Here is a 15,475-nt window from a genome sequence, read left to right as displayed (position 1 = left end):
TGTTGATAATATCTCAGGCTCCTCTTTTCTCTCCCATAATCTAACCTTAGCATCAAGCAAATAAGTTTGATGTTGGAAGCAGGTCCAGTTTAACTTCTCCGAAAGACTCTCAAGGAAATTTGAGCTAGTTTTCCTTAGTTCTCATCCCAAAGTAAGGTTTCCACCTACCACTTCGTATGGCTCTGCACGCATGCATTTATTTGTGATGAGTTTTAAACCATTCTGAAGAGTCAGATTACAGAAATATATTCATCCTATATTTAGAAGATATTAATATGCCAGTGAGGGTTTTCTTTTTGTTGGGGGGGGGTTGCTTTTCTGGACAAAAAATGTAAAGCGTTCCTAGGAATGTACATTTTCCTTTTGCCATTAATCTTTCATCTCTGACAACTGAAGCACTAGAAATATTGCTTTGTTTTGTATTATTTCAAGAAAAAAATGGAAGCAAATTTGATTTCCTATAGGAATTTTGAATGCTGAATAACTAATCCAGTGTTTGTTTTGTTTTTATCTTATAAATATAAAAAGCAGGGCACCTGGGTGGCTCAGTCAGCCAAGTGGCTGCCTTCGACTCAGGTAGTGATCTCAGGGTTCTGGGATTGAGCCCTGCATTCTGCTCTCTGCTTCTCTGTCCCTTTGTGCTCTCTCTCTATCTCAAATAAATAAATAAATAAAATATTTTTAAAGAATCAAGTATAAAGATGAAAAGCAACAGGTTTTAATAAAAGGTTATCATTTTCCTGGAAAAGTCTGACATGGAAAGATGTGCAATGGGGGAAAACCCTAGAACCACCTTGCTTTCCTTCAAATAATCAAAGTAGGCACGTCATCTTCAGTGGACTTGCCTTTAAATTGTGTCAAAACATGTATCATCTGAGGAGTGCCTGGGTGGTGTAGTCAGGCATCCAACTCTTGGTTTCAGCTCAGGTAGTGATCTCAGGGTTGTGAGATGGAGCCCCCCTGTAGGGCGTCAGCACCGAGTCCGCTTGAGATTCTCTCTCTGCCCCTCCCATTCGTGCTCTCTCTCTCTCTCTAAAATAAATAAAACTAAAAAACAAACAAAACATATATCATCTTATAGCAGAAAATATAGACTGTGGTATGAATATCAATAGGTTTCACGAACTTAATTCTAGAAACTCTGTCAAGCATCTATGTCAAATGCTGAGTGTTTTTCTATTTTCCTAAAGGTAAAAATCTGAAGCATGCATTTAACCATATGATTTAAAGATATTAACATACCCCTGATAATGTTGTGTCTCTAAGCAATCCCAGACATGAGAAATAAGTAGAAGCTCTTCCATTAGGCAAAAAGTCTTTTGAGGGCAGGGTCTAAGTCTTAGGATTCTTAATGCCCTGCATGGATCACTTTCAAGAGTCTGGCATATGTGCTAAATATACATATATATTATTTTAATATATAATATATATATTTAATATATATTTTATATTTAAGTATATCTTATAAATTTATTTTATTATATATAATAAATTATATATTGTATAATTTATGTAAATATATAATAAATATAAATTTATAAAATATAAATTTTGTAAATAGAAAATATATTATATATATGTTTAGAAAACAATCAGATTTTTTATATTTTCAGGTGACCTCTAAGGACTATTCCTACTTTTATAAGATACTGTGTCTATTTAATATATTGGGTGTCTATTTAATATATTGAGAGAATATGGTTTATTTAATACAGTCCCAGGAGTGTTATGATCATACTTTTGACAACAAAAAAAATTCCTTTTCAATAGCATTTCTAGTTTTAGTCCTACTCATATAATCATGATACTTTTCAAGCAAATTATACACAGTAAATCTATTCCAGATTTCTGACTTCAAGGATTCGACAACATATTTTTAAAAATATCCTCTGGTTACTCCTAATTATTCACCCAGGAATTACTTTATTTATATCTACTGTATTCTTTCTCCCTACTTCCTCTCTGGGTCTCTTTCTCTGGGAATCACACACACACACACACACACACACACACACTCAAACTGTTACTTCCTACCCTGTTTCTTTCATCCATGTAATAATAATCTTAACCTGCCACATCTTCCTATGCTTCTGAGGTAGGGAAGCTAAAGGGACTCCATTTTAGGAAGGTTCTATTTCTGCTGTTTTCTGTTGGCCCCATTGACTCATGTTCTATATTTTGCATGTGAATAAGCCAATTAAGCCATATTCCCTCTCCAAGTGGAAAGCAAGAAAGTTAATCATTCTCTGAGTTTTGTTCTAGCCCCCTAAATACTTGATAACATCTAAGAGCCAGATCCCAATGTTCTAGGACGTCAGCTGCCAACAAACCTCAGCTGCTCATCAATATCCCCTAAGGAACACCTGTTATTCATCTGCCACTCACCTTTTATGAGAACCTACCCTGGATTCCTGAAGGAACATGTACCCTGGACCCCCTTCTAATATAAACCCCCAATCCCAATGATGGACTCACTCTCTTCTCCTCTCTGAGTCTCCCAGACACTATGCTCTATCACATATGCTATCCAATAAAAATCTGCTTTAAATTTCTCTGGCTTACATTTGATTTCTATCCTGTGTGAAGTCAAGGATATTTTGGCTGGTATTGTGGTTCATCCCCGGCTGCTCGGACCCAGCCTGCATGCATCAGTACTCCATCCAATTCATACTTCCTCTTTCTTTCAGGGCACATCATTTGATTGTCTCTAAGAAATCTCTCCCTGACCAGCTTTCAGCCAGCATCAAGTCATAGAGTGAGTCTGCCATATGCTTGCATATGTATTGCCTTCTATTCTTTTTTTAAAAAAATATTTATAATCAATTAGCTAACATATAATATATTATTAGTGATTCCTCAGTTGCATATAACACTCACTATACCAAGTGCTCTCCTTAATGCCCATCATCCACTTACCCCATCCCAGTATCCCCTTTCCCCTCTAATAACCCTCAGTTTGTTTCCTATAGTTAAGAGTCTCTTATGGTTTGTCTCCCTCTCTGATTGTGTCTTATTTTATTTTTCCTTCCCTTCCTCTGGGTTCATCTGCTTTGTTTCTTAAATTCCACATGAGTGAATTCATGTGATATTTGTCTTTCTCTGACTGACATTTCACTTAGCATAACACCATCCAGTTCCATCCATGTTATTGCAAATGGGAAGATTTCATTTTTTATGGCTGAATAGTATTGCATTCTATATATTTATTCTAATATTAAACTCTTTAGTATATATATTTATCATGTAATTCCATTTACTCTTATATGTAAATTCTTTAAGAAATATAGTTCTGGTTTATAATAAGTCCTAGTGAACCATACCTTATATTATTTGACCTCCTAAAATATATAACCCCAGAAAATGAGCAACTTCCTTTTAAGGAAATGTTTCGTTTCATTATATATACTCATTACACTAATACACTCTTTTTAAATAATCTTTGAAGTACAGAAAAGTATAAAGACAAAAATTAAAGCCTCCTATAATCCCAGTACTTGAGCACTGTTGCCATATTTTTGAATCAATTCATAAGGAGGTCAATATATAAGAAAACTTGAATAATGACTTGTGATTAGTCACTTTTCACTTAACAAGGTACAAATACCTCAATATAAATCAAGCCCTGAATTTAGATTAGTTCTAAAAACTGATTACTTTCTAACTTTGATAGCTCATGTTAAATACTACATTACAATGCAGATTTTGTAATGTTACTTAACCTATCAGATTAGCATATTTATATCATTTATTTGGTTGCAATTAAAGATCTTGGTAACTAAGATTTATAAGTAAATTAACCAAAGGAAATAACTTATTACCTTAATAGTTTAAATGAGGTCGTACCTAATTTCTCTAAGTGGATAATTTTTAGTTGATTTGTTTCTAAGTATATGCCTGCATCAAAACTTTGGATCTTAATAAACCATCTCGAATCTTGGATATAGGAAGCAGTGCAGGAGAAAACATCCGCTAAAAGTGTAGCTATTATTTATAGGGGTGTTTTGTTTAAACAATATAAGGCCAAAATTTTGAAATTTATTCTGTATGTGTAGAAACTTTTCAAAATGCTCCACATTAGTGGGGCAAAAGGAGAGAAAAGGGTTGAATTGATTTTTTTGTTATTGTTTATGACAAGAATGAGACAATTTACGCTAAAAAAAAACCTGTTGGATATATAATTCTGGCTCTCAAATTAATGATCTTGGATTCTGGAAGCACTTCAGGAGTTTAGGTGGCCAGTTTCATCATTTCCTGCCAAGTGACAGAGGTTATAATTGCTACATTTCATTAGGAAAAAGAATAAATAAATAATATTTCAAAATAAAGCATAGTTATTACAGGCTCCTTACTGCAATTTGAGCCCTGACTGTTGGCCTCTTAATTGTGACCATACAATGTAATGGCAAGATACTGGATTAACCAAGCATGGCTCAACTCAAAATGCCCTCTTCCATAGAAAGATGCTACCCTATCAACTATTGTAACATCTAGTTTAAAGTTTGTTTGTTTTTTTTCCTTTTCATTTCAATCCAGAGGTTGAACATTTTATATAAACTTTGAGTAACAAAAGATGAAATGATAATCAGTCCTTTTCCTGAGATCCACTGTGCACAATAGCACTGATACATTTATTGAACAGAAAATAGCATAGTTAGCACTAGTGAGTCCATTAACTGCTTCATATTCATTGGTTTAGCCTTCAAGGAGGATGATAACACAGTTACAAAATTAAATCAATCAACCATCTTAGTTATAAAGTATTGGAAAGCAATTTTTGAGATTAAAATGATAGGCAGCACTAGGTTAAGCTCGTAAAAGAAGGATATGAAACCCTGATCTTCAATATCATGCAATAATAAATGTATTCTTTGTTAATTTGCAGAACCAAAAAGAAAACATTTCACTTTTTTATGTTGTTCCAAAGTTATGATCTCAAAGATCAATTCAGTTTGGAGCATTTGAACCTCTATAAAGTAGTTTACGAAGCCTATAGAGTAAGTTGTAAATCATGGAACAGGGACAAAAAAAAAAAAAAAGCACAGAATCTTACTGACTTTGCTAAACTGAAAGAGTACATCTCTTAGCTTTCAAGATTTTTATATGAAGCTACCATGAATAATAATCTTTGCTTCAGGGAAAGTGTCCAAAAGTCTTGTTAAATCGAACTCACCCTTGATTTGAAAGAGGCAATTATAATGATGTCATTTCCTGCATTATCTTAAATAAATTTAGAACCCAAAAGAACCATAATGATTAGTGAGCTCATACAGATTAAGGACAGCTGCAAATATCAGCAAGGCCATCATTCACTCATTCTTCACCATCCAGGCAATGCTCATTCTGCACAGAGTAATTCAATTTTTATTTCTTTGTACTTCACCTTGTCCCAAAAATTATGTATTTTATATTATAGTAGATGACTTCAGTACTAGATGAGCAAAGGCCTCGATAGATAGATATAGATAGATGATAGATGATAGATAGATAGATAGATGATAGATAGATAGAACACATTTGCTAAAATAGTATTTAAAAATGATAGGGGCCCTACAAAGATAAAAACATTCCAACTCTCATGTAACTAAAATTGTTATTATCTAACTGATAAAATTTAGAATCACTTTCCTTAAATTGTTGTGCAATAAAATCTGGCTTTCAATTTTAAAATCCAGAGTTATTTTAACATGGAAATGTTGGTGAGTATTATAGTGGTATCTCCTTTTATTCTGACTTTGATTTTCAAGCACCCACACTCACACACACACACACACACACACACACACACACATATTAGTCTTTTGCCCTATTGCTTGACATGTATTTCCTCTTATGATTTTTAGTTTTTATTTTTCTTTTCAATTACTCAGGTTTCAATTAATATTTCAAAGATTTTAACATTTAGCACACTAATTTGTAATAATTACAATACATTACTAAAAGTGCTTTTCATAAATATATGAAATTGGATGATTTATGGACAGTTTTTTTTACTTGAGTACAATACATTAATACAAATGTTATTTTCCTTTTTATTTTCAAGAGTCTATTTGAAATACTGAGCTTTTTTTTTTAATCTTTTAGTTTTATTCACTGCCTATGTTTTTCTTAATCCCACTGAGTGAAAGAAAGGATTCAGGTCTAATGATACCTAATTCCAAGCGGATGCATAATTGCTACTACCTTACCATTATACAAAGAATTATATTATTTACACTTCAGTACTCATTCAATTTAACCTAAATGCTTTAAAAATTACACTTGACTGAGATGAACTATTTTCATACCTGAAAGTTTTCCTATAGGTTAAGTCCTGTTCTTTCTTTGAGTCTTTTTTATTTGTATTTCTTGGGTCTAAGAAATGGTGACTTAGGCAATGCCTTAAATTAGATTCCCCTCAAGACCTTTTTAGCTTAATATATCTCAGTTTTGTGAAGTCTAAGATACCATTTCCTTTTTATAATACTCCCTCTGGTTTCTGATAAGACTCAGAACATCATCTGTTTTTGTTCCATGTTATTTTTTCTGATAGACATATTTAACTTCAAATATAGAAGAGTTTCTTCTACTAATCAGTGAAGTAAATTATGGCCTTTTTAAAAATTAAATATTTTATTTGAGAGACAGAGAAACTGATCTCTTGCCTAGGGCCCCTGCTTGTGAGCATGTGCAGGGAGGAGAGAGGGAGAAGCAAACACCCTGCTGAGCAGGGAGCCCAAGGTGGGACTCCCTCCCAGGACCCTGGGATCATAACCTGAACCAAAGGCAGATGCTTAACTGACTGAGCCACCCAGATGCCCAATTATGGCCTTTGATCTTGATTTCAGGCTACTGGAACATTATTTAAAAAGACAAGTATAAGAAAACATGCTTACTCATATATAGACATAAATGTGTATCACATTAATGCTTATGGACAACCTAGAAAAAACAAACAGGAATAATTTAAATAATACATGATATTAGGCAGTATATTAAAAATGATGATATGTACTGAAATGAGACTCCACAGCTTGGGAAGCTAAACAAAGGTATATAAAAACATACATCTGACATATTTTATTAAAATGGTAGTTTACAAAAATATACATAAAATTTGCTCATAAATATAAAAAAATTCCAAAATCATGTTTATATACATGTATATATTTAGTAATAAACTTGTATTTATGCATTATGTAAGTAGTAAAGATAAAAAATTAATTTTCTTTCATTCTAGAAAGCTTGGATTACACAGAAAAATTCAAACAATAAAATTTAAATTAACCACAATGTCTAAGGGTTTAAGATATTTTTTTTGACTTTTATCAAAAATTCTGTTCAAGATTTTTAATTTTTCCAGAGAATTGCAGACAAGAGAAACAAGACATAATCAAAATAGGTCTCTCTGGAGAAATCTTAGTCGATGTAGCAATTTCACCTTAATTTTTGAGCAAATGGGCCAAGAATTCTAATTGCTGGTTTCTTTGAACCACGTTTGAAATTATATGTTTACCAATTCTTATTTAAGGATTTCCGTGTTCTTTACACATGACCAGCTAAGCACGGTGCCATGTCATCTTCACAGTTGATGGCTGTTCTTCCTGCTGGTCAACAGTTAGTTAATTAGGTTGTTTCTTGCACAGGATTTTTCCATATATTGATTATCTTGCTGATATTTCATCTATTTTTGGATGTGGAAATGTCCACATATTTTTTCATTACATCCTAGGGAATAAGTCCCAAATTCCAAAAGTGATTTCTGTTCTTCATTTATGTTAAACAGCTGTCACTTTCAGTTAAAATCTCTTTGTTGGACTTGTGCATGTGTTTGACTGTGTGTATGTGTGGGAGGGGGGTTGTGTGTGTGTGTGTGTGTGTGTGTGTGTGTGTGTGGTTATTGCTTGACTACTTATTTTATTATTTTATTTTAATTTTTGAGGTTTCCAAAAATTTATTAAATCAGAAGCAAGTTGGTCAGATACTTGTGGGAAAAAAAGTAGTTCTAACAGTATTCAAAAATACCTTTCAAAAAATATTCTAGCACAAGTTTTCTTTGTAAACTAGATTATGTTGTAAACTTTTTTCTAAATCTTTTAGGAGTGTTGGTTCTTCAGAAATAGAGGTTATTTCTGTTCCAAATCTATCTTGTGCTCCTGAAAAACTTCAGCAAAGCACTTGAAAGCTATTTCTTTAAGATGCAGATTTCTTTTTTATTCTTGCTGGTAATATATTGCTGTCCCAAGTGTGTATAATTTTCACTCAAGGTCATTGGGATGCTGAGAAGTTTCATTGATAACCTATCCATCTCTAGTTTCAACCGTCTTCATCAGAAGTATCCTTTTTCATTGAGTGTCAACCAGAAGGAGTGAATCCAGTTTGGTTTCCCTCAGGGTCAGGGAAGAAGAGTTTGGAAGAGGCAGAGCAATTCCGCTCCCCTGCCTTCCAGCAGCTTCCCTTAGGTGGCAATATCATTGCCAAGAGCTGTCCTAACGTTCCACAGAATGTTGTAAGCTGGGCCGCAGCACATCCGTGCCCACATCACTTCTGTTTGGTATTCCCAAAGGTGACCTTCCTTCACATTCTGAATCTCATGCTGCAGGCGGCCCGTGGTGTCCTGGAGTTAGCTTCAGCCACATTCACCCCCATTTCATGCCTCTGGTGTTCCAGGGACTCATTAGTTCCTTTGAGCACATCCACCTCACAGGTGAGGGACTGCACCTACCTCCAGTACTCACCAGACTCCTGCTTTGCCTGGTGCCAGGATCATTGTTCCAATTAGCATCCTCAGAGAGGTCAGCAAACTTGTACTGGCACCTAACCTCAGCCTCCTGAGGGTTCTTGGCAGCCACACTTTCCTACTGCTGCCATGCATCATGCAGGGCTTGCCTACTTGTTTTATTTTTATTTTTTAAATAAAAAGATTTTATTTATTTATTTATTTATTTATTTATTTATTTATTTATTTATGAGAGACACAGAGAAAGAGAGAGAGAGAGAGGCAGAGACACAGGCAGAGAGATAAGCAGGCTCCCTGTGGGGAGGCCGATGTGGGACTTGATCCCAGAACCCTTGGATCAAGCCCTGGGCAGCAGGGAGACACTCAGCTGCTGAGCCACCCAGGGGTCCCTTCCCTACTTGTTTTAAACTTAGTTTTGCTTATAATGAAAAATCTGAGATCCAAATTTATTTTCTTTCCATATGCTTTGCTCTCTTTTGTTGATATCCTTTTAGAAGGGCCAACCTGGAATTTAGACAAATATTTGTTATCTCAGTATCATCAGCTCTGGCTGCACACTGTAGTGTATCTCTGTAACCTAACCATCATTCCTTTGTGCTGCCAGGGCGTTTCATGAGGGTTTTTTTTTACCACATTTGTCTAAACAATAAATTTTTGTTAGTTATAGTTTTATTACTGATGTTTGCCAATTGTCTATGATAGTTTATTCAAACATCTTCCCTCACTCTTGGTATGTGTATATGTAAGATGTTAATAAAAGCCACACTGCAAGGATTAGGATTTTATGAGATACATGTATGGCACTGAATCTGTATACAGTTCCCTGAACACATTTATATCATTTATCTGTGCTCTCTCTCCCTATTTTTCTCCGCTCACCTTCACCCCTTATTGTAGCATAAAAGATTTTCCTGTTCTCTTTTGTAAAATCATCCCTAAGCTTCTTTATTTCCCCAATACAGATACACAGAGAGGAAAAATTTTGAACTAATATACATATATTTAGATTTTTAGAAATCACACATTTATTCAGTGCAAAAGACATTAGTATTATGATTGGGTAATTAAAACTATCCTGCCCAATAACCCCTCTCTGTTCGTATCTTTATATTTCCCTAATGTCAGGCTAGAGTTGAAGTTTAAAGAGGTGATTTTACTTTGTTAATTTTTTATGATAAATATACATACATTTGAAATATATATACATACATTTTATTGTATATGACACCTTTTAGTAGAAAGGATTTTAGTAGAAAGTGCAAATTAAATAGGTGCACACATGTGTATATACATATATGTGTGCATATTTATGTATTTAAAGAATTAGCAGAAAATAAAGATCATAAAAAGGAGGAGAGAGAAAATTCCCTGAAGGGTAAAGTAACTGAATATTAAATTTATTTCTGAAAATTATAGTAGACAGGGGTATAAATCATTTGGTATAATAATCAGAATAAAGGCATATTGATTTCTATCAAGAACATATATTTTCCTGGCAAAAGAATTATTTTGTAGGACTGTCTTGAGTCAAAGTTTAGTAAATGTTGGGGAATGTCATCAGGAGAGAGTTAAAATATGGAAGTGACTATTTATTTGTGTGACCTTTGGTGCAGACCATTGAGGTAGATCAACTGAATTTCTAACCTTCCCTTTAAGATATTTCCCACCACAAATTACATAAAGATTGACCTTGGCTCTATGATTTGTTTCTACTAAGCTCTATGAAATAAGTCAATGTGTTGATGTTTTCAGGGCTACCGGTTTGTATATGATCAAATTGTTGGCCTTATAATGATGTAGTTGATAAATAAGTGTTATTGACAAATTAAATACAAGTCTACTTTCTAAAATAAAAATGGTTATTTCTTAAAAAGACCTCTGCATATGTATGTAAAAATCTTTTTATCATAGTTTTTTAATTGAATTTAAATGAATTTACTTATTTTCTTGGAATGTTTTTAAAAACCATCTCTAAATTCTATTAAGGACTTGGTCCCTATTTTATTAGGGATATATTTTGTTTAAATTGATATATATGTATTGAAATTAGAGGCATATTTATATTGATAAAAAGAGAACGGGTACTAAAAATATAGAGGCAATTTTTTTCTTAAGGATGCTTCACTCTTCATTGGATTAGCATATTTTCAAAGGCAAAAACCATGAAATAAATTTTCCTCCTTATATAAGTAGAATCTACCTTAGTTTTCAGTTTAGAGTTTGAAACTTCTATTTTGCTGTCTATCTTTATTTTTAAATAGGCAAGCTGCGTTCTATTTAAAAAAATATAATATTGAGCTACCTCCGTGTTTGTTTTCTTCAAAATTATTTATATTTACCACAAATATGCTAATATTTTTTGTTCTTGTTCATCTCTTTACAATTCTTCTACAAAAATGAAGTAAAAGGTCCTACACACGTTCATCCTGCTCTAAAAGGATTAAAATTACTTATATCCTTATAGAAGAATTATTCAGAGATATGAATAGAAAAATCATAAAGGACATAATAAAAATAGAGATATGAATATACTCTTAACCTTCTAATAATGCATGAAGTACAAGGAAAAAATACTACAATCTTTTCTTATATAACAAATTTGCAAATTAAAAACAAAATTAGTCTGACCAATAAGTAGTCATAAGTGAATTCTTTTTTTTTTTTAGATTTATTTATTTATTTTGGAGGGGACAGGCAGAGGGAGAGGGAGGGAGAGAGAGAGAATCCCAAGCAGACTCCCTGCTGAAAGTGGAGCCTGACAAAGTGTTCAATCCCAAGACCCCAAGATCCTGACCCGAACTACAATCAAGAGTCAGACACTCAATTGACTGAGCCACGCAGGTGTCCCACAAGTGAATTTTTATACATAATGAAAGTAGAGTGCCATAGGTAGAACTTTTGAGAAGACAAATCGGAAATCTATCATTAAATATGCCAATTCTATTTTTTTTACAATTTATTCTACATAAATATTTTCATGAAAGGAAAATTGTATGAATTATTCTAATATCTGTAATACTGGGAGAGAATAGTAAAATAAGTTAACAGTGCTTTCCTTCTCAGAAAATTTATTTTATTTATTAATGCTATATATACACTAATATAGTGATCTTCATGAGATCAATTTGTCATTATAATTTCAGCTGCCTTTTTGTTTATATTACCATTGCTCCAGTCACATTGGCCCAAATTCTAACTAGTTTCTGCAAAGTGTATGCCAGTCTCTTGTGAAGTTGCTCTGTAGCACTTGCTTACACAATCTGTTATGTGGGAAATAAATCGATAAAACTTAGTTTTCATTTTCTTCATCATCATCATCACTTATATGATTTTCCTTGACCATCACTTTTCACAGACACACACACACACACACACACTTAAAGCTAAATGGAACTTTTAATGTTTTCCAAAATAGAAGGAAGTATTATACCTGCTAGAAGAGATACTTAGAATACTTTGATAGATATGTAAGATGAGTATATAAATAGTCTTACCATATGAAATATTTATCTTTGAAATGAACGTAGAATTTAAATTGTATATTTTTAAGAGCATAGAAAGATAATGTCACAGACACTGGACTATATGAATCATATCTATTTTCATTCTTTGATTATTCATAAAGCCCAGGCTAAGTACTCTGGTTGTCTTCCATGAGACTTTTTTTTTAAGTACGGTATCTTGTTCAGTGAATAGCAGAGGGATGGAGGCTAGGGAGAGATGAATGTTAAAACTAATGTTTTTCATTATCTTTGTACCATGGTTATTGTCCATTCTAAAATCTTATAGAGATAGAGTTGTCATAAAGACAAAGCAAAACAATAAAGTAAAAGTCTGACTAAAAAATAAAACAAAGTATAAAGTAAAACAATCAGCAGTGAGTTGGAAGCATCATTTCACAGATATTTTAGTCCATATGAGGACTGCCGAAAGGATAGTAATGATGACTGCAGAAAGAATAGTAAATAAGGAATATCTTAGTTTGAATTTTGCAGTGTATTTCAGTTAACCTATTACCTACTGGTGTTCCATGTTTCTAACAATTCAGGATTGAGACTTCCGGAGAAAAGTTTCAGGAAACGCTCACCTCTAGTGAGAAGTTCATCAACATTTTTGTCTTTTCATCCTTTCTTTACCTTTGTTCTACCATTTATTCAGTAAGGAGTGTGTACCTATTTTCACTTTCGCCTTTTAGCTTGAGAACTTCAAATGTCAATATATTTCTACATCTATCTAGTGATCTACATAAGACAGTGACACTCTATTTCGATGGAATGGTGGTGTGTGTGTGTTTGTGGGTAGGGGAGTGGGTGGAGGTGAAATTATATAATTTGGAACTGGACAGATCCATGTGCAAAATGCTGTCTTTTTATATGGTACTTAATCCTTTAATGTCAACTGACAAACACAAGGACAAAGATCAGTATATTAAGGATTATGGAACAGAAATAAAGATGAAATTTGAAATATTGAGTAGCTTCGCCAACCATGGATTTCCTACCTTTGCATTTTTTTTGACAGAAGTAAAACAGTACCTTATTTGTTTAGCTTACGTCTAATGCATCCTTTAGAAATATAATAGACTTGTTAACGTAGTATTACTGACCTATCAGTGATGTTACTTTGCTCCCTATTATACAAAATATATTATGATATGCATTTGTGATGTTAAACAAAATAAAAATGAACTAATATGTATAATATATGGTAGTGTGTGTGTGTGTGTGTGTGTGTGTGTGTGTGCGTCTGTGCTGCTGCCATGCATGAGTATAGCTATCTTCCTGGGACAAAGAGGTAGAAATTAAAGGACTAACTGAAAAGAAATGGGCACTAAGGAAGGCATGAGATACATTTCTTCTTGGAAAACACTAATCCCATAGAAATATTATAGGGCAGTTGGGCAGAGGAAGTGGAACTAGATAATAAATTTCCAAAATCAATGAAAATATTTACCTAGGGACATCTGGAAGAGTGCTTTTTTATAGAATGTGATAGATGATAACATAAAACTGTTTCCATATAATCTTCTAGTTAATTAGCTTAATAATGAATTAGGTAATAGTCACTTCCAGTCATAAAAAGATTTGGTCCACAGTTCTGATGAATGGCTGTGTCACTTTTAGCAGTTTAGCAGTTATTTATAGATCCAGCCTGGAGATTAATGCAGATTACATTTATTTGTCCCTGACTGTTTAAGAGGTAATCTTCAGCTAGATTTTCCCAAGCACCATGGGAAGAAAGATTGGAATAAGACTCAAGGAAAATGTGTAAAGAATAATACTGTCAAATTTCTGCTCCAACTAAATTAAAATAAAGATAAATGAATTTCCTTTATATACCCATCACTCCTGAAAGAGTAAACAGTCATCAAAAATCCAAGTAATGGCATTCTTAACAGTTTGATACTTTGAAAAAAAAAACTACATATTTTTACTTTGTTTCATGCTGGGATGAGTTTATTTGTTTATCTCCCCTGCCCTACTTTTTCTTATAAGAGAGATGACATACTCAATGAATATAAAATACTTGTCCAATAAAACTGATTAAGAACAACAACAACAAAAATTCATTTGACTCATTTTATTTAAGTAACACAGTTCTGATAAGAGGCCTTAGATTAACTCTGATTAAAAAAAAAAAAAACTGCTAGAAACCACTACAGACTGTGAAAATATCTGATAAAGATTAAATATACTTTTGTTTTATTTTAAAATTGGAATAACTCTAATTATCTTGTCTTCAGGTAACAGATATGTCAGACCTTGAGGGCTGCCCTAAGTCTAGGTGGAAGTGTGCCTAGGTGGCTCACCATTACACTTGGGAAACAGACACAGGCAAAGGCATACAGAAATATAAATTATTTCTATGAACACTTTTCTTCTTATACCGAAGCAGATACCTTAAGGAGGGCATGTGATGCGATGAACACTGGGTGTTATACTATATGTTGGTGAATTGAATTGAATTTTTTTTTTAAAAAAGCAGATACCTTTGAATGGGATCAATTATAGGATTTTATCTAAAATTTTAGGCTAATCAGGCTCCCTGCATGGAGCCTGCTTCTCTCTCTACCTGTGTCTCTGCCTCTCTCTCTCTCTTTCTCTCTCTCTCTCTCTCTCTGTATCTCTCATGAATAAATAAATAAAAATCTTTTTAAAAAAATAAAATAAAATTTTAGGCTAAAATAACTATTTGTATTGCAGTTAATGGCAATTTTATGTGTTACCAGTTAGGAAATTCAGAAAAATAAACAAGAAACAAAACTGCAGTTTCTGAGAAAAAAGAGATCAGGAGAAGAAATATAATCACGGGTTTAGGAAGTCCTACAAATACTATTCTGAAGGACCGAACTTCTAAAATTGTGTCTGTATGATTTCCTTTTAACATTCAAACTATTATGTGAAATCTTTAAAATGATTTAGGATTTATGAATACCTATGAATCAATTTCATAGCTTGATGTGCAATATATCAATCTCATTACACTGACTCATATATGGTATAATTTCTATTAATATTTCCTATAAAAGTCACTCTGGAGTAAATATTTAAAAATGGAAGCTGCAGCATACATTCTATTTTAAAAATATGAACCAAAATCATTGTTAGAATGTTTCATTGAGGAATACTTTGGGGGTTCTATTTTATGTTATCTCAAAACATTTTCTCAGTATTAAACTACAAAATAAATCCATTATTCACATTCTTTTAGAATTAGATTAAGAGAATTATCAGTCAATTTCATTTTACTAAATAGACT

Source organism: Vulpes lagopus, chromosome 15 (assembly GCF_018345385.1).
Source record: "Vulpes lagopus strain Blue_001 chromosome 15, ASM1834538v1, whole genome shotgun sequence".
Taxonomy (NCBI): Eukaryota; Metazoa; Chordata; class Mammalia; order Carnivora; family Canidae; genus Vulpes; species Vulpes lagopus.
The sequence above is the reverse complement of the archived record's forward strand: the minus strand, read 5'-3'. Positions refer to the sequence as shown.